The sequence below is a fragment of the Pan paniscus genome, chromosome 8 (assembly GCF_029289425.2).
Source record: "Pan paniscus chromosome 8, NHGRI_mPanPan1-v2.0_pri, whole genome shotgun sequence".
Taxonomy (NCBI): Eukaryota; Metazoa; Chordata; class Mammalia; order Primates; family Hominidae; genus Pan; species Pan paniscus.
In genome coordinates, this window is record NC_073257.2 from 94,363,789 (window position 1) to 94,382,583 (window position 18,795).

Sequence of the window (18,795 nt, forward strand, 5' to 3'; positions counted from 1 at the left end):
AGAATTCCACCACCGTCTCTGCCACTCAGGGCTTCCTGGGATGCAGAATATCTATGAGTAATTCCAAATGGGTAAATCAGGATGATTCCCAAAAAGAGGTGTCTGGTAAGCTTAACCTAGAAGACTGAAGAAGATTTTACACATAAACACATAAGAATGTATATGTGCATGTATTTATATATGTTATATTGTATACATATGCAATATAAATCTATAATATACAAAATTTATACATACACACGTATATGGGTGTGTAGCTATATATAATGTATGTATATATGAATATGTATGTGTATATTCACACACATTATATATAGACACACACATATACATATATTTTGATATCTGTCTTTTGCTTCTAGATAGAGAGAAGTATGCACAGATTCTATACAGTATGAGGCAGGATCACAGGACAGCTTGGTATTTTGAATGCACTTTGGTTCCACAGATCATGTAGATCACACAGTATTTTCTCTTCCCTTCTCTTACATGAGGGGCACCCGGATATAGGACACTTAGAGTAGCTTATTGATTTGCTTCTCTACTTGTTAGTAAAATTTTTAATAATAGGGGCTATGGAATTCTTGATCTTAGAATACCTAGGGCCCTAGATCTTGTCAATTCACAAAAATAATTCATTTGAATTATTTGATGTTCTTATTTCAGTTTTATTTGAATTAAATTGCTTTTGATATTTGCCTTTAGTAATTCAACCTCATTTTCTTAAGATTTATAAAGTTTTTATTTGGCATTAATTTGGAAAATCAGATATCATAATTCATTTAAAGTCATAGAAAATAAAAATATGAGAGCACCTAGAAGTTTGTAAGATGATGTTCTATTGCTTTATTGGCTTTACTCAGTTATTTAAAACAAAGTTTATATGCAATAAAAGTAATATAAAATCCAACTGATATTGAGAAATATCAACAGTAATTAATCAAATTAGGTTTCTATGATAAAACCTCATTATTAAATTTGATTTTATTTATGTTGACATTTTCTAAGAAACATCTTTAGAAAGAAAGCATTTGAAATCTTCTGATTATAAATATTTAGCCTCTTATGTTATCATAAGAGGCATATCTATTTTAAAGAAGCCACTGAGAAGCTATACATTAATTAAGAATACTATCTATTAAGAATAAATAGTCATAGAAATAAGGGTGCTGGTAGTTATGATTCCCCAAATAGAATGTTACTTCTGTTAACCACAATATTCAGCCATGAACTTTCTGAAATTTCAGGCCAAGAAGAAAATAAAGTCATGTCTATAGCTGTGCCTAGTTAGTAATCAGAAGGTTGACTTTGGGGGAAAAACAAGCTTTCCTCCTTTTCTAACCGAAGAAGTTGTTTTTATTTGGTGTTTGTTTATTTATTTTCAGCTGTTGCTCAAACAGGTTCCTCAGGTACAGACTGACCCACACAGTATAACAGGCCAGATGGTACGACTTTAGAACTTTAAGTCATATTTACTATGTGAGAATTTTTTTACTCATTTATTTCCTTCTTCATCTTTCCAGGGACAGCCTGTGAATTGTGCAGTGAATTCTTTCAGTATCACTAACCTGAATCTTTTTATAATATCCTCTTTTACCTAAATTTTAAAAGAAATCAATAAAAGTTTTAGTTATTATTTGACATTCAGAATTAGGTTCAAATACGTCTATGTGGGTGCCTGTGCATGTGTGAGTGTGTGTACCTGCTAGTAAAGACACTGAAGACATCATTCCAGCAAAAATTGATCCTGTGTTTTTGGACTTGGTCCCAAGTTATTTTCTGTGAGATCCTGTTTCTCATTTTTGCTTTTGATTTTGACAGAAATGACAGCTGAAATGTATCTCAATAATTGTGTTTTTAACTTTTTAAAAAAAGATAGCTTACTCAAAGCATCTGTTGTTCATAGCTGTTGTAATTTAAAGGAATCTATGTGATCTTTGCAAAAATAACTTTCCTAGGATGAGGTCAAGAACGAGTAATGTACAACCACAGAAAAGACGTGACATACCTTCTTGTCTGAAACACATGAAGACACAAGGAAGCCTTCATGCTAGGTAATTATTTCCAGGGGAGCTTCCATGGGACTTCATAAAACCATTGACTTAATGATGAAATATTGACTCTATTTTCTCAGTGAACACTCTATGCATTTGAGCATCCCATCATTCAAACCTTGTAAATCCTTTCACAGTCTTCGGGAATAGGGTCCAGATTGTCATCCGCATCTTGTCTTCAGCAGCAAAAAAATACACACTCCTCCCCCACTCAGAAAAACTGCCCTTTAGCCAACATTTTGTGTCATTTAATTATTTGCAAGATTCATTAATTGGCAACAGCCCTTCCAGATTTTCATTAGAATTAACAGTATTCCACTATAATTTATAGATTATATGTCACTCTTCCTCCTCAGCTTGAAAAGGGCATACATATTTCAAAATCACTTTTGAATCTTGAAATTTAAACATTTTCCCCAATGATATCTATTTTAATGCACATGATTTAAAACATGAGCTTTTGATATAAAATAAAGATAGTTTGAAAGAAAAATAGCAGCCTCTAAGTTTTCATATGGTTCTTCCTCCTGGGGATATTTCTAGAACTGAAAACACTTAAGAGGGTGCAGAATTCTTTGTCAAGTGCTTGCTTTTGCTTATTTAGAAATAGAGGGACAATGGCAGACAGGGGTATGAACTCTCCTTTATCAGACCTGCCTTCTGGGCTCATTTCTATATCTTATCAATAATATGACTTTGGACATACAATTCCGAATCTCTAGGTCTTAGTTTTCCCATCTGTAAAATGGTAAAACCCTCAACCTCAACAAATTTTGGGGGGGGGGGTTAAAAGTGAACTAATACATGAAAAACAATTTTGTATGCCCTGAATTATTTATGGAATTTTGTAACTTGAGGTTTGCTGACCTAAGTTGTGAGGTTAAATGTTTAGATATTGGAATTACACTAAATTCTAGGCTGAAAGTGAGCTCTGCCATTCATGCTCAAGACTGTTTGCTTTCTGACATTTTAGGTTTTTATTCTTTCCAAGTATTTATCACAATTAGGGAGAAGGCATTCAAACCTTAGTATAAATGGTTAATCTGAATACAGAATAGGAAGACTTGGGTCATTCAAATTCACAAACCTGTGTAAGACTGCATTGCTCACCCCTTCGGGATGGTTTTTCTTGGTACTCATTGGACTGCAAAGGGTAGCATGGTACTGTGCCACCCCAAGAGGACCTTAGTAAGAAGCCTGGGTAGGATGCAGCTGTTCAGGGGCTAGTGTCTGCTGGGACTATGAGGTCCTAATTTAACCTCACCTAATGTCTCACTTCTATTATTATCCAATTTTACAGCCAGTCTATGTGAGGCACAGCCTTGCCAAAGTTACAAGACTAAATAGAGAAGCTGCAATTTAGAACCACATTTTCTGACTCTAAATCTTGCTATCTCAATCATTATATTGTACCTTATTTGCTGAATGAATGATTCAATGAATGAATGAAGGATGAATGGGTAATAAATAGACATTTTACTACATAAAAGCTTTCCTAAATTATGGGAAAATATTTCTGAGATAGTTATTTCTGTATATTTGCTAAGGAATTAGTAATTTTCAAAGTTAGGATGCCACATGTCATAACTGGAGTCTATTACAGTTAATCTTATGGGGTCTGAGTTAATGCGCTATAACGAACATGGTTGTAAACAGAAAGGACACCCATTTTTGCATTAAATGCCATTAGCTGGTCTGAGAGCACCTTGAGATTCTGACGTATTCCTCATTTTGCCATTTTTTCCCCTGTCAGCATGGAGCACAGGTTCTGGTAGAGCAAGAGTGCTTTACAAAGACTTGCTGAGGATGAGTGGATTAAATCTTTCACTCATCCAACTGCTTAAGTCCCTGCTGCACTGAGTTAGGAGCTGGGTCTAGAGTGGTGAGAGAACGATCCACAATTTCTGTTCTGATGAATATTTGGAACAAATGAAGGAGTGCTCCAAAGGAAATTGGGATGGTGTGTGGTTGAGGACAATGAGGGTACTAAACAAAGTGAAAAAGACCTCAGAAAAGTGGTCGAACGAGGCCTCTCTTGGCAAGTCACATATTATATTAGATATGTGAAGGTGATGTTTGAAGGAAGAGAGTGAATTAGAAGGATGTGTGCATACCAGGGGCAAGCGCATCTAAGGGAGAGCAGCCCTTGCAAAGACCCTGTGCCGAGAGTGGCATGCTTTGCCTGAGAACCTCAAGAATGGCCATGGTGGCTGGAACAAAGTGAGTGAAGGGTAGAGTAGGAAGAGATCACGTGTTAATGGCATGACAGAGATTGTTCATGAAAGTACCTTTTCTATCTTTGGAATGATCTCAGTAGTTTTTTTTTTTTTTTTTTTGAAATGGAGTCTCGCTCTGTAGCCCAGGCTGGAGTGTGCAGTGGCATGATCTTGGCTCACTGCAACCTCCCCCTCCTGGGTTCAAGTGATTCTCATGCCTCAACCTCCTGATGCACACCTGAGTAGCAGGGACTACAGGTGTGCATCACCCCACCTGGCTAATTTTTGTATTTTTAGTAGAAACGGAATTTTGCCATGTCGGCCAGACTGGTCTCAAACTTCTGACCTCAGGTGATCCACCTGCCTCAGCCTCCCAAAGTGCTGGGATTACAGGCGTGAGCCACGGCGCCTGGCCTGGAGTGATGTCATTCTTTTTGCTTAGAAAGATTATTAAAATATTTCGCAAATGATTGGACCCTGAGTAGATTGGCAAGTTAACTTACAGGACTAGGTTTGAGAAAGTTTTTCTCTCAGATTTGAATTGATTTGCTTGAATCATTTTTTTTTTCTAATTTTGTCCAACCATTAGCTCTGGAATATGGTACATTAAAAACAATTTGCATTGCTCCATTGCTGCTAATATCAAGGTCAATATTGTCAAAAGGCATGGAGATAGAAGGTCAAGATGATGCCTCAAACAGCATCAGTAATTTAGGACAGCCTGTCAGAAGAGTTAAAGTGATTGATAAGCAGGAAGAAGTATGAACAATTCATTATAAAGGGGACTGGATGACTTAGATGTTAAGCCTACTTTAATTTTCTGCATAGCAATTATATTGCTGATTCACATATGAAAGTATTAGGAGACTTGGGATAATTGTAGCTGAGGACACATCTTTTCCATTGTTCATGGGACATAACTAAATTCTCTGATAAATTAATCATAGAACTTATGGGAAATAATTTAAATAGCAACAACAATGATAATACCTCATATCTCTACAGCACATTGTTGCCTTCAGAGCACTTTCAGGTAGGCCATTAGACAAACCAGTGAGGGAGAAAGAGACTGGCCTGGGAAAGTTAAATGACCCTGGTTCCACTGCAAGTTCATGGAAATGCAGATCTTGTGTTAATCATGTCTTCTCCTTCAGTCACTTCTCAATTCTACCTCAGAAGCTCAGACTCTTAAAGGTTTCACACCTTGCCTTGCATTATGTGCTTGAAGCCCAGCAGTAACACTGGAACTTGGGTAATGCAGATATCTATTGCCCAATTTACAGACAAAGAAACTGAGTTGCAGGGAGGTAATGTGACTTCAGTCAGAGAAAGTGATAGAATACTACATTCTGACTCCTGAGGATTTTTTTTCTTATTAATATTTTGAGTACATAAAAATTGTCTAATCCCATGAGCTTGGGAGCTTGTTGACTTAGAAACTAGGTCTTTTGTACATTGAGACAGGTACCGTTTTCCTCTATCCAAAGACAAAATTGAATTATTTTCTGTTACGACTATTCTCTAGGATGTAATTTATTTTTATGGACCTTTCATTTCCAGACTTCCAGAAGATTCAAATTGGAATCTTCTTATCATCATTACTATTCTTTTTATTATTTTCATATCCAGGGTATCTATAAATCCTCTTATTTTTTTTCTTGTTCTACTTTCCCCAGTAAATAACCTTTTGTAAGAACCACCCACCCCCACCCCCACCATTCCAGTGTCTTTTTATTTTATTTTTTTTCCAGTGTCTTTTATTTTGATCCTGCTTCAATTTTAGAAGATCACAATAAGAAATAGCATGGGCAGAGCAGACTAAATAGAGATTAGGATCCATCATTAGACATAAATGAGACACAGAAGAGAACAATTAAAACTGGAATCCTACAGGTATGAACTGTTTCCATATAATGTTTTTTTAAAGGTGTTAGCCTTTCTCATCCTTAAATTGCCTTCAACAGGAATTCTCTTTTTGGAATATGTAAACCATGGGTGGGATACAGAAGTAACCTACTCTAAATGGAAGGGCAAAGTGGTGATAAGATTGGGTTTTTGAATCAGATAATCTTGAGTTCAAACCTCAACTGTATCACTTATGAATTTGTGATTGTGTAAAAGTTAAGGAACCTCTGTGTGGTAGTTAACTCTTCTGTCAAATGGGAAAATGACTTTGTCCCTCATAAAGAAGGTGTGAAGAGAATAAAGACACACAAAATAATGCATTACTGTGCTTAGTTTAGCTTACAGATGGATTTATGTCAACCCTAGATGTGCGTGGGTGGACAGCTGATCACTGTTATTTTGCTTTTATGACTACTGTATACTGAACGCTCACTCTGCCAGGCAATCTGAATGGAGCTAGACATTCAGTGGAGAATGAAAGACATTAGGTCCCTCTCCTCATGAAGTTTACATGTTAAAATAGAAAAATATAGGCCGGGTGTGGTGGCTCATGCCTATAATCCCAGCACTTTGGGAGGCCAAGGCAGGTGGATCATGAGGTCAGGAGTTCAAGACCAGCCTGGCCAACTTGGTGAAACCCTGTCTCTACTAAAAATACAAAAATTAGTCAGGCATGATGGTGCGTGCCTCTAGTGCCAGCTACTCAGGAGGCTGAGGCGGGAGAATTGCTTGAGGTGAGCTAAGATCACACCACTGCACTCCAGCCTGTGTGACAGAGCAAGACTACATCGAGAGAGAGAGAGAGAGAGACAGAAAGAAAGAAAGAAAGAAAGAAAGAAAGAAAGAAAGAAAGAAAGAAAGAAAGAAAAGAAAAAGAAAAGTAACAATTTGGAAATGTACTTCGAAGGAAACTAATAAGATGTTATTACAGAAAACAGAAAGGACAGGTACTTAAAGTGGTCAGAGAAGGCCTTTTGAGAGGATGCCCCAAAAAGAGTATACATCGTGTAATCAAATACTGTGGTCAAGACCGTTCAGCACAGTGCATATCCTGTGCAAAGGCTCTGAGATGTGATCAAAACCACTTAAAACTGATGTATCATCAAGGAGTTCATGATTCAATTCAACTCTCCTTAAGTAAAAGATGAATGTACCTTTTTCAGACATGATATTTTAACTAGTTCATGAAATAGATCAATTTAGCACAAGAAGTATCTTTTCACATGAAGTTAAATGGTTAAATTTATAAAGTTATTACATATTACAAATCTATACTCCAATTCTTAATGAACGTTTCAAGAACATGTTGACTTTTCTCAAGGAAAATGACAAAACTATACATTTCATATATATATTATATATATGTATTCTTATTTATTTATTTATTTATTCTTCTGTGATTTTCCTCAGTGGCATTTGCTAATCATCTAGTCCAGGAAAGCTCTTGGGAAAACTATTTATGTAAGGTAGATACCATGATAATAATAATGCAAGAGAGAGGAAGTCACATAGACTAAGAGTGGTGCTGTATTTCCAAGGAGGAATACATTATTTATTGCTGAGAATTTATGAAAAATTTTGCAGAATAGGAAATCTATAAGTCCTAATTCTGTAAACATGATGAGGAAACTTTTCCACATGTGGAATTTCATTTTAATAAGTGACTATATATAATGCCATATATCAGCATTATGCTTAGACTGGCACAGAGGGTGTCTGAAGGGAAATGATAGATGGGGAAACCTAGGTGGCCCCATGTAATAGGGGATCTGTATTTTAAGAAGTTTAGGCCTTTTTATTTTATGGCAGGGAGAATTCAGTCCAAAAACTATGGAAGGTTTATGGTTAGAATGAAAATTTTCTGAGCAAGTTATCAAGACTATCTACCAATTACTTCAATAATTAGGCCTAAAGTAAAGCATTTCTGAATTAGATAAGTCATCTTGATTTGTACAGAAGAACACTTCATTAATATATTTCAAACCAATGGCAGGTTTACAAGTTATTTAATAGTGGCATATAAGCATAAAGCAGTTGGAAGAAACCAATAGTGATTTGGATAATGCTTGTGTATATATTTTCAAACTTATTTATAAATAATAAATTAGCCCTCCATTAAGAACACATGAGATCATGATTTGGGGAGTGGAAAGGGAGGGAACCCATGCCCGGATAAACAAAGAGTCTAATGAGTCTAATGAGTCTGAGCTGGGTAGAAAATATTAATAGTAGTCAACATTCTTTCATGAAGGACGTGGGATAAAAATGTGTCCATTATTTGTGCTGGATACTGAGTGGTCTGGATGGCTCATTGTCAGAAAAAACAACTTTCTTCACTGCTTTTTTGTTCTAGTAACTCTTGCTGTATAATACGTTAGCCCAAAACTTAGTGGTGTGAAACAACTGTTTTATTTTGCTCATGATTTTGTGGCTTATGAATTATAAAAGAACCCAAGTGGACAGTTCTCTCTTGGGATCCCTCACACTGTTGCAGTCAAACATTTTCTGGGCTGTGGTTGATTGGCCTGCTCATATAAGATGGTTTACTCAGGTGGCTGGCAGTTGATGCTGGCTGTCAGCTGGAAACTCAGCTGGTGTTGTCAGCCAAAGCATCTACATGTGGCTTTGTCAGCTTTGTATTCTTAAAATAATCAGACTTCTTATGTGGCAACTGGCTTCCCACCCTGAGCAAGCGCCCAAGAGACCAGAGGGTAGCTGAGCCTGCATGGTCTTCTGTGACCCAGCCTTAGTAGTCACCCAGGGTCAATTCCTTCATACCGTATTGTTGAAAGCAGTTAGTCTACCCAGGCCCAAAGAGAAGAAACATAGAGTCCAACTCCTTGTAAAAAGAGAATTAAGGTTTTTGTTTGGTAAAGATGATGACTGCTACAGATTTCTTAATGATTTGTGGTCATTAAGAAATCTATGGCTGGACGTGGTGGCTCACGCCTGTAATCCCAGCACTTTTGGAGGCCGAGGTGGATCTTATCTTATGTATTATTATATTCTAAACATAATATAATGGGGACCATTTCTTAATGAAGGCATTGATAATGAAGACCTCAAAAATACATGGAGGGATGCCACGACATAGATGAACTCTGATACATTATGTAAATGAAAGAAACCATTCAGAAAAGGCCACATACTATATGAGTCCATATATACATATATATATGTATATATATAAATAAAATGTCCAGAATACACAGAAACCACAGAGACGGAAAATAGATTAGTGGTGGCTAAGGGGTGGAGGGAAGGGGAAAATGGGGAATGACTGATAATAGGTATGGGATTTGGGGGAGAAGAGTGATGAGAGGTTGATGGTTGTACAACCTTCTGAATATTGTACAACCTTCTGAATATTGTAAAACCAGTGAATTGTATAATTTAAAAGGGCAAATGTTTGTGATATCCAAATGTATCTTTTCTTTTCTTGTATCTCAAGAAAAGAAAAAGTTCACAGATGAATTTCTAAAATCTCAAAATACTGTGTTATCAATTCCAAAATTAATATTCTTGCATACGTTAGCACTCTGGAATTAGTCTCATGATAGCTGTGTGATTGTTTTCTCTCTCAGTAGTACACAAAGTGATGTTGTATCATAAAATTCACTACATTTTAAAGTTGATAAAATATGGTATATTTCTGATTTTACTTATCACCAGATACAAAGGTAACTATTGCAAATCTGTATTTCAAAGAATTTACACTGGACAAATTGTTGGATAGATTTGCCTCAGGCTCCTGAGCAGCTGGGATTATAGGCACCACCACCATCCCTGACTAATTTTTGTATTTTTAGTATGGACAGGATTTCAGCATGTAAGCCAGGCTGGTCTCGAACTCCTGACCTCAGGTGATCTACCTGCTTCAGCTTCCCAAAGTGCTGGGATTACAGGGGATTACAAAGTGCTGGGCCGCTCCTGGCCCAGTGTTTTTTACTTGATATTTATAAGGAGGAAAGGAAGGAAGAAAGAGGAGAAAAAGAAGGAGGAAAGATGAGGGAAAGATAGGATAGGTGGAAGGAAAGACTGATTTTACCAAATGACGTTTGTTTGTTTTTGTCTACCTTAATTCAAAACAAGCTCTTGCTGGGAGGAATGGAGGCTGAGGAAGCCATGACCAAAAGTATAATTAGTATCACTGCAACGAGCTGGGGTAACCTCAGGCATGTCTCAGAGCCTCTGTTGTCCTCAAACATCAAATGAAGGCATCAACAATTGCAAACGTTCAAATCTACTGATATTTCCTCCACTCCTTAGTTGTTCTTTGTCTAGAAAACTCTAGCCTAATCTCTGGACTCTGAACACTCATCAGAAAACTATGATGTCTCTCTTAAGCTCTCAGACATTTGAGTATTTACTCTGAGTTCTAAGTGAATAACTGTTTGAGAATGAGTCCTTCACTAAATTGTAAGATGCTCCGGGATCAGAAAAAGGCTATTATCTTCACAACTGTGGCTTCTGACAATTGTTTGGCCAAGTGCTCAGTTAATATGAATGGAGGGAATTAAGGTGGGGCCTTAGCACACCAGAAATTCCATATCTTAGGTTTTAGGTAACAGAGGCCTAAATTCTGGCAGAGCAGTAATAGAAAGAAAGTTAAACATGTGGCTGAGAGAAATCAAGAGAGATGGGAAAAAGAAAGCGAGATAAACTGAGTCCATATTATAGGAAAAAGTTGATTCTATTAATCCAAGCAAAGTCAAGAAGAAGAATGAGTCTGGAGTATAATTCTCTGGAGTGGCATAGGAGCCATTAGCATGATTTTACGTTTCATGTGGATAACCATTTTAAAAAGGTCAGTAGTTGTGTCTTAATGTGTTGTAGTAAGAAAAAAAACTAACACATCAAATTTGTGATATTACAGTTAATGTTTCCTAAGAGTGGGCAAATAATGACAGGGAATTGTTTTAATTCAGTTGAAAGAATTATAATGATAGGTAAATGTAGGTATACATTGGGAACGTTGTGGTTTCAGTTTCCAGAGGTTTGAGACCACTGCAATAAAGAAAATGGTGCAATAAAGCAAGTGACTAGAAATGTTTGTTTTCCCAGTGCATATACAAGTTATGTTTACACTATACTGTAGTCTATAAAATATGCAATAGCATCATGTCAAAAAATGTACATATCCTAATTAAAAAACACTTTATTGATTAAAAAAAGGTAACAATCATGTGAGCCTTCAGTGAGTTATAATCCTTTTGCTGGTGGGGAGTCCTACCTCAATGTTGATGGCTGCTGACTGATCAGGGTGGTGGTTGCTGAAGGTTAGGGTGGCTTTGTCAGTTTCTTAAAATAAGACAACAATGAAGTTTACTGTATCATTTGACTCTTCCTTTCACAAAATATTTCTCTGTAGCATGTGATGTTGCTTAATAGCATTTTACCTACAGCAGAACTGCTTTCAAAATTGGAGTCAATCCTCTCAACTACTGCCACTACTTTATCAAATAAGTTTGTGCAATATTCTAAATCCTGTGTTGTCACTTCAACAATGTTCACAGCATCTTCAACAGGTGTAGATTTCATCTAACAAACAACAAAAAAAACCACTTTCTTAGCTCTTCCCTAAGAAACAATGCATTATTTGTTCAACTTTTTCATGAGATTGCAGCTATTCAATCATGTCTTCCTGCTGTACTTCTAATTCTAGTTCTCTTGCCATTTTCACTACATCTGCAGTTACTTCCTCCACTGAAGTCTTGAACCCCTCAAAATCATCCATGAGAGTTGGAATCAACTTCTTTCCAACCTTTGTTATTGTTGATATTTTGACTATAGATCATTAATAGTCTTAATGGCATCTAAAATGGTGAATACTTTCCAGAAGGTTTTCAATTTACATTGCCCAGATCCATCAGAGGAATCACTATCTATGGCACCTAGGGCCTTATGAAACGTATTTCTTAGATAATAAAATTTGAAAGTTGAAATTACTTTTTGATCCATGGGCTGTGGAATGGATGTTGTATTAGCAGGCATGAAATTAACATTAATCTCCTTATACACCTTCCTTGGAGCTCTGGGGTGACCAGGTGCAATTGTCAATGAACACTAATATTTTAAAAAGAATCTTTTTTTGTGTGAGCAGTAGGTCTCAATAGTGGGCTTAAAATTAGTAAACCATGCTGTAAACAGATATGCTGCCATCCAGGCTTTGCCATTCTATTTATAGAGCACAGGAAGAGTAGATTTAGCATAATTCTTAATGACCTTACAGTTTCCGGAATGATAAATGAACCTTGGCTTCAACTTAAAGTAACCAGCTGCATTATGTAACAAGAGAGTCAGCGGTTCCTTTGAAATTTTAAAGCCAGTCATTGACTTCTCTCTAGCTATGAAGGTTTTAGATGGCATCCCTTCCATTAAAAAGCTGTTTCATCCATATTGAAAACCTGTTGTTTATTGTAGCCACCTTCATCAATTATCTTAGCTAGATCTTCTTGATTACTTGCTGTTCCTTCTACATCAACATTTGCTGTTTCACATGTACTTTTATTTTATGGAGATGGCTTCTTTCCTTAAACCTCGTGAAGCAACCTCTGCTGGTTCCCAACTTTTCTTCTGCAGCCTCCTCACCTCTCTCGGCCTTCATAGAATTGAAGAGAGTTAAGGCTTTCTTGTGGATAAAGCTTTGGTTTAGGGTAATGTTGTGGCTCGTTTGATCTTCTATTCAGACCACTAAAACTTTCTCCATACTAGCAATAAGGCTTTTTTGCTTTCTTATTATCTGTGTGTTCATTGGAGTAGCACTTTTAATTTTCCTCAGGAACTTTTCCTTTGCATTCACAACTTGGCTCAATGTTTAGCACAAGGAGCCTGGATTTCCACCTGTCTCAGCTTTTGACATGCCTCCCTCACTAAGCTTAATCATTTCCAGCATTAGGTTAAAAGTGAGAGAGAATGTGACTCTTCCTTTTGCTTGCTCACACAGAGGCGGTTGTAAGTTTATTAATTGGCCTAATTTTAATATTGCATGTCAGGAAATAGGTAGACTGAGAAGAGGGAGAGAGAAAGGGAATGGCTGGTTGGTGAAGCAGTCAGAACACACATACCATTTATTGATTAATGTCACTGTCTTATATGGGCATGGTTTGTGCTGCACCAAGACATTTACGGTAGTAACCTCTTAAAGATCAGGATTACAGATCATCATAACAGATATAAAAATCATGAAAAAGTTTGAGATATTAAGAGAGTTAATGAAAGACACACAAAGACAGGAAGTGAGCACATGCCGTTGGTAAAATGGCACTGATATAAACTTCCTCAATGCAGGGTTGTCACAAACCTTTAATTTGTAAAAAACTCAGTATCTGCAAATTGCAATCAAGTGAAGCACAATAAAATAAGCTATATCTTTAGGGTCCAATCTGTGGAGAAAGGAATGAATAAATATGGTTATATCAATCAGGGTTCCACCAAGAGACAAAACCAACAGAAGATATATGTGTGTGAGCACACAGAGAGAGAGAGATGATTGATTTTGATTTTAAGGAATTGACTCATATAATTGAGTGCTGGCAAGTTCAAAGCCTGTAGGCAGACCAGCAGGCTGAAAACAGGAAGGATTCTTGTCTTACAGTCTTGAGGAAGAACTCCTTCTTTCTGAAAACCCTCAGTTTTTGCTCTTAAGGCCTTCAACTGATCGGATGAGGCTCACTCATCACCCATTATCAAGGATAATCTCTTTTATTTAAATCAACTGATCATAAATATTAATCAACTCTATAAAATACCTTATTAGCAACATCAAAACTACTATTTCACCAAACAACTGAGCACCATCATTTAGCCAAATTGACATTAAAATTAACCATTCCAGAGGGAAACATTTGGTGAGGTCAGATTTACAAATAATGAGTTGCAGATACTGCTGGATTATATGGGTAAAAATGCTCAGTGAAGTCTTAGAAATGAAAGCAATTCATGAGCAATCAATCTGCCTTCACTTTTTCACCTATTTTTATTCAGAAAGTCACTTAGTCTGGAAAATGTCATTCATATGGTTGCATGCCCTATTGTTAAGTGAATAAGTGTTTCAAGGGCTTTCCTGTTAGATTTATTTCATTTAGCTCTGTTGCAGCATTACAATGTAAGTGCTTACCACAAAGGTTTGCTAATGAGTGCCCTTAATTTGTATTCAGATGGGAGCAAAGAGAAGGAAAAATACACAAGAAGGAGTCTTGTAATTATGCTACATAAAATTATTAGGCAATTTAGAAAATTGTCAGTGGGAAACTGCCCATCATGCATAAAAATAATTTTGATTTTGATGTACAGAGTTTAATGTAAGAGTGATTGTAGGGAGACCATGTTATTAATTTTTCCCTTAATTATCCAAGCACATTTGAATTTATTTTAAGGAAAGTGATACTTTATAAAGTTGAGTCACGCTACTCCAGAGAATACTTGTTTTCGTTCTGTGACAAAGTTTATTTTGCAGGGCTTGCTGTGAACTGTATAATTGGTAGGACGTGAAAGAACCATTAATTATGTCCTTCCCCTTCCCCTAATCATAACTAACAAAATGATGCTATATTTTCTGGCAAACTAAAGTATATGTGATGTAAACATGTTCAGGTAATTTGTGGGCTTATCTATTGTCTTAAATATAGAACTACTTTTCTCTCATTTTTGGCATACACAGTTGTGTATTCAGATAATTGTCAGTGCAATGCTAAATGTGTTATGTTAAAAAATGATGAACATATTACCTCTCAGTTCTTGTTATAGATAATTTCTTGCAAATTTTAAGCTAGAGATAGTCAATATTTAATCAGAGAACATCTCCCCAGGATTCAAAGTATACCACATCAGCTGTTGAATGCAGTTAATTTGCATTAATGTGTTACAAATCAATGTTCTGTAGTATTTTAGGAACTGTAAAACATACCTTTCAAGACAAAGTCCAAACTCTTTAGTATGCAATATGTAGTTAACCTATTCTGGAATGTCTCTTCTAACTGAGAGCCACCCTGTAGGGAATTACCTTAGTCTTTTAATTCCTGTTTGTATCAGGTGACTTAGCAACCAGCTGCATAGCAGGAAGACGGCACCAAGGAATATATTCATCCCCTTACATAGTTTGAACTATGTGACCAAGAAATTACAGTCCATTTGTATAGAGTGCCAAGCTCTGAAGGCTGGAAGACATGTAAGTTCATGTATAAGCATAAGAAGGTTGTCCATAGAATGAAAAGAGAGGAGGAGAGAGTTAAGGGCCATCTGGGCTCCCAGAGAAAGTGAGCTCAGGTCCCCTTTGGGCCCTAAGGATGAAACAACTGCCCTTTGCCTGGATTCACTTGACTGGGTTCTTTGCTGTCATTGGTAGACACATAGAGCTCTCCTGTCTGCTTTAGTCTTGTCCTACCTTCTCAGCCTCATATAGCAATACCTCTTATATTCTGCCCCCACCCACCCTGACCATCTCAGTGATTTTTGAATAAATCTTGTCTTTCACTCGCCTCTGCCTTTGCGTAGAGGATACCTGCTGTGCAAAGGTGATGTGAGAAAGTCAGGTCTAAATTCACCTCCAGACTCTGCCTTTGGTAGGCTGTGTAATATTATGCACATCACTTCAATCCTTAGATTTCTCATGTCTGGTATGGAGGAAATAGTACTTAACATGGAGACTTTTCAGGAAAATTAAGTGAGGTATTATCCACACAGCCCTCATAATGGTGCCCAACACTGTGGTTATCAATAGATTTTAGTACCATTTTTGCCAGAAAGTTGAGGCAGATTCTAATCCAACTTTTAATATCCAGATCTATCCATTATTCCCTGATTCAGTCCCCAAGGTCACTCATTCTTTCCCTTCAGCTCCACAAAAAATCCACTTACAAATATTTTATACACTAAATCACATCATAATCATTATGGATTTCTCCAAAATTAAAATAACAACTTTTTCTGGTTCTCCGAAAATATGAATAAAAGAGGCTGATAATGCTGCATGCCCAGAGGTGAACATGGTTCAATCAGAGAGAGAGACCTTGTGGAAGTGATGCTGGAATTGAAATCCAAGGATCGAGTAGTGGCAATGGAAGAAGAGAATAGTATTCCAGGCAAAATACATGGATATAGATTCCAGGGGAATTATGTATGAAGAAGGAGCATAGTGAAACTTAGGCCCTGCAAGGCCAGTGCAGCAGAGATAAGCCTGTTTCCCTGGGTAATGGTAGGGACTGTACGGCACAGTGAACAGTGTTTATGTCATTCTATAAATAATACTGATAGGACCACTTATTGAGTACTTCTTACATGCCAGAAGTTCTTTGGTGCTTTCATTACATTAACTTATGCTATTGTCCACAGTATTCTAAGGTGGTTGCTATTAGATTTCCAATTTTACAGAAGGGGAAACTGAGGCACAGGGCGGTGAAGTAACTCCCAGAATGTTCACAGTCAGCGAAATGGTGGATTCTGAATACAAATGAACACAATGAGGCTCCAGGTTTCCTGCTTATTATCACCGCGAAGCCCAGCCTCAGCGAGCAAGGGAAGGAGCTAGAGAGCGGGCTCCCAGGCACATCTGCATGTGTGCACTGGCCTTGTAACATCAGTCTGGCTCTTAAGAGCTGATCAGAAAGAGGACAGAAGGGGAGCTGGCACACTGGTTAGGTGAAATGAGAAAGCTCAATGAGTGATGATGGTAATTCAGACTAGAATAGTTAGTGTTATTTTGTGAAAGGAAATTTCAATTTAACCAGAGCACCTTGAAGTGAAGGCTTTGAATTGGAAAGAAGGTTTTAAATTGCTATCAGAATTTGCCATTTTAGTGATTGAAACATTTTAGGGCCAAATGTGCCATGCTGCACCTTTCCAGAAGGAACTATTTGAGGGAAATAACTGTCAGCTCCTATAGTACCAGTGTTTAAAATGTAAGTTTAGGGAGAAAGGCAGTTCACCTTCTCTCCAGGTGGGGACTGACTGAGGTGTTGAACAACCAGATTTGGGGATGGTATTTTTTGAATTTAATTAACTGCTACATGTGAACTAGTAAGATCAAATCACCCACAAGGTAGATATTTGAGAAACTCAGTGTAAATGTGGAAAAGTTGATGTTATGTTCCAAAGATGTAATAAAAAATTAACCAGTTTATGCAAATATTTATGCAAATTAACCAGTTTATGCAAATGAAAAGAGGAGGTAAGAAAGTATAAGATGCTATGTTTGCATCATTCACTGGGAACATTTGAACTTTGCAGATTAATGTCCTTGGTGGAAGAAGTTATGACATTATGTTATTTGTTGGGGAAAAACCCTCCAGTGTAAAGACTTATTTATTTATTTATTAAAGGCAGGATCTCACTCTGTTGCCTAGGCTGCAGTGCAGCAGTTTGATCATAGCTTACTGTAGCCTCAAATTCCAGGGCTCAAGCAATCCTGCCTCCTCAGCCTCCTGAGTAGCTAGTACAATACGTGCCACCATGCCCTGCTAATTTTTTTTTTCTTTTTTTTTGGAGACAGAGTCTCCCTATGTTGCCTAAGCTGGTCTCAAACTCCTGGTCTTAGGCAATCCTTGCACCTCAGGCTCCCTCAGCACTGGATTACAGAATACTTAAAAATAACATAAATCAGTCAGATATTTAAGCCTCACAAACTTTTCCTGAAGATTTACTGAGCTACTTCTTCAGATGAAAAAGACATTTTGTAATAAATGGTTTCTGAAAAACCAAACCCTCAAAATTGTAACTGGGATGGATATGATTAGTGAAACACATTAAACTTAACCCTACAGGGATAAACCAAGAGCGCTACTGATGTTTATAAGGAAATACAAGCATTACATCTTAAACTAGACAAGTTTCCACTGCTGAGCTACCCTGAGCTTAGTGAAATTAACTATTTTCACAAAATGGAAATCCATTAATGGAAATGACATCATAAATTCAGAAAAGATTCTTAGATTTTAATATACTTTTCCTGATTTAAGGCAAATTGAGCCACCAAGAATTGAAAGAGAACATATTTGGATAATTGAAAGGCAGAGTTTAAACATTCCAGAAATAACTATCTGCACTTTCAAATGCAAGGTCTTGCTTAGGTTTGGAACAACACAGGTTTTCTTGATCACTTGTCTAAAACAGTAACTGAGAGCCACACAACACAACCTCGTTTTATAAAGGTTGTCTCTGATACTTAGAAAAATCTAAATGTTTCTGTACTTTTGCAAGTTACTAAAGTCTTTCCATTAAATTATTTGACTTTTTTTTCTCCCGCCCAAAAAGTGATTAGCACACAACAATATGTGTGTGATTTGTTAATGGAGCATTCTTTCATTGCAGATTTATATGTTCTTGAAAAAGTGCAAGCCTTTTGTGGAAATAATGTATTTTGAAATAATATATTCTTATATACATGTCTATAAAAGTTCATCAAATAAAACGTAGGAATAGACATTTTTACAAACAGAAAACAGTCATGTGGTTCTGCTATCCAAACACAGTGACATGATCTTTTAGAGTTTATTTTCAGTCTTTTACATATTGACCCTGTTTTTCCTCCATATTTGTATTCTTTTAGGTTTGTTTACAGAGTTGTAATAGAGCATTTGTGTGAAGCAGTTTATATGGTAAGTGACAGAAATTCAGCTCAGACA

The 18,795-nt window shown here is 36.8% G+C and overlaps 1 protein-coding gene across 16 annotated transcripts in view; it reads left to right on the forward strand.

Moving 5' to 3' along the window:
- NRG3 (neuregulin 3) overlaps positions 1-18,795 on the forward strand; it is a 1,147,889-nt gene that overhangs the window by 530,034 nt on the left and 599,060 nt on the right. The window lies entirely within an intron of this gene.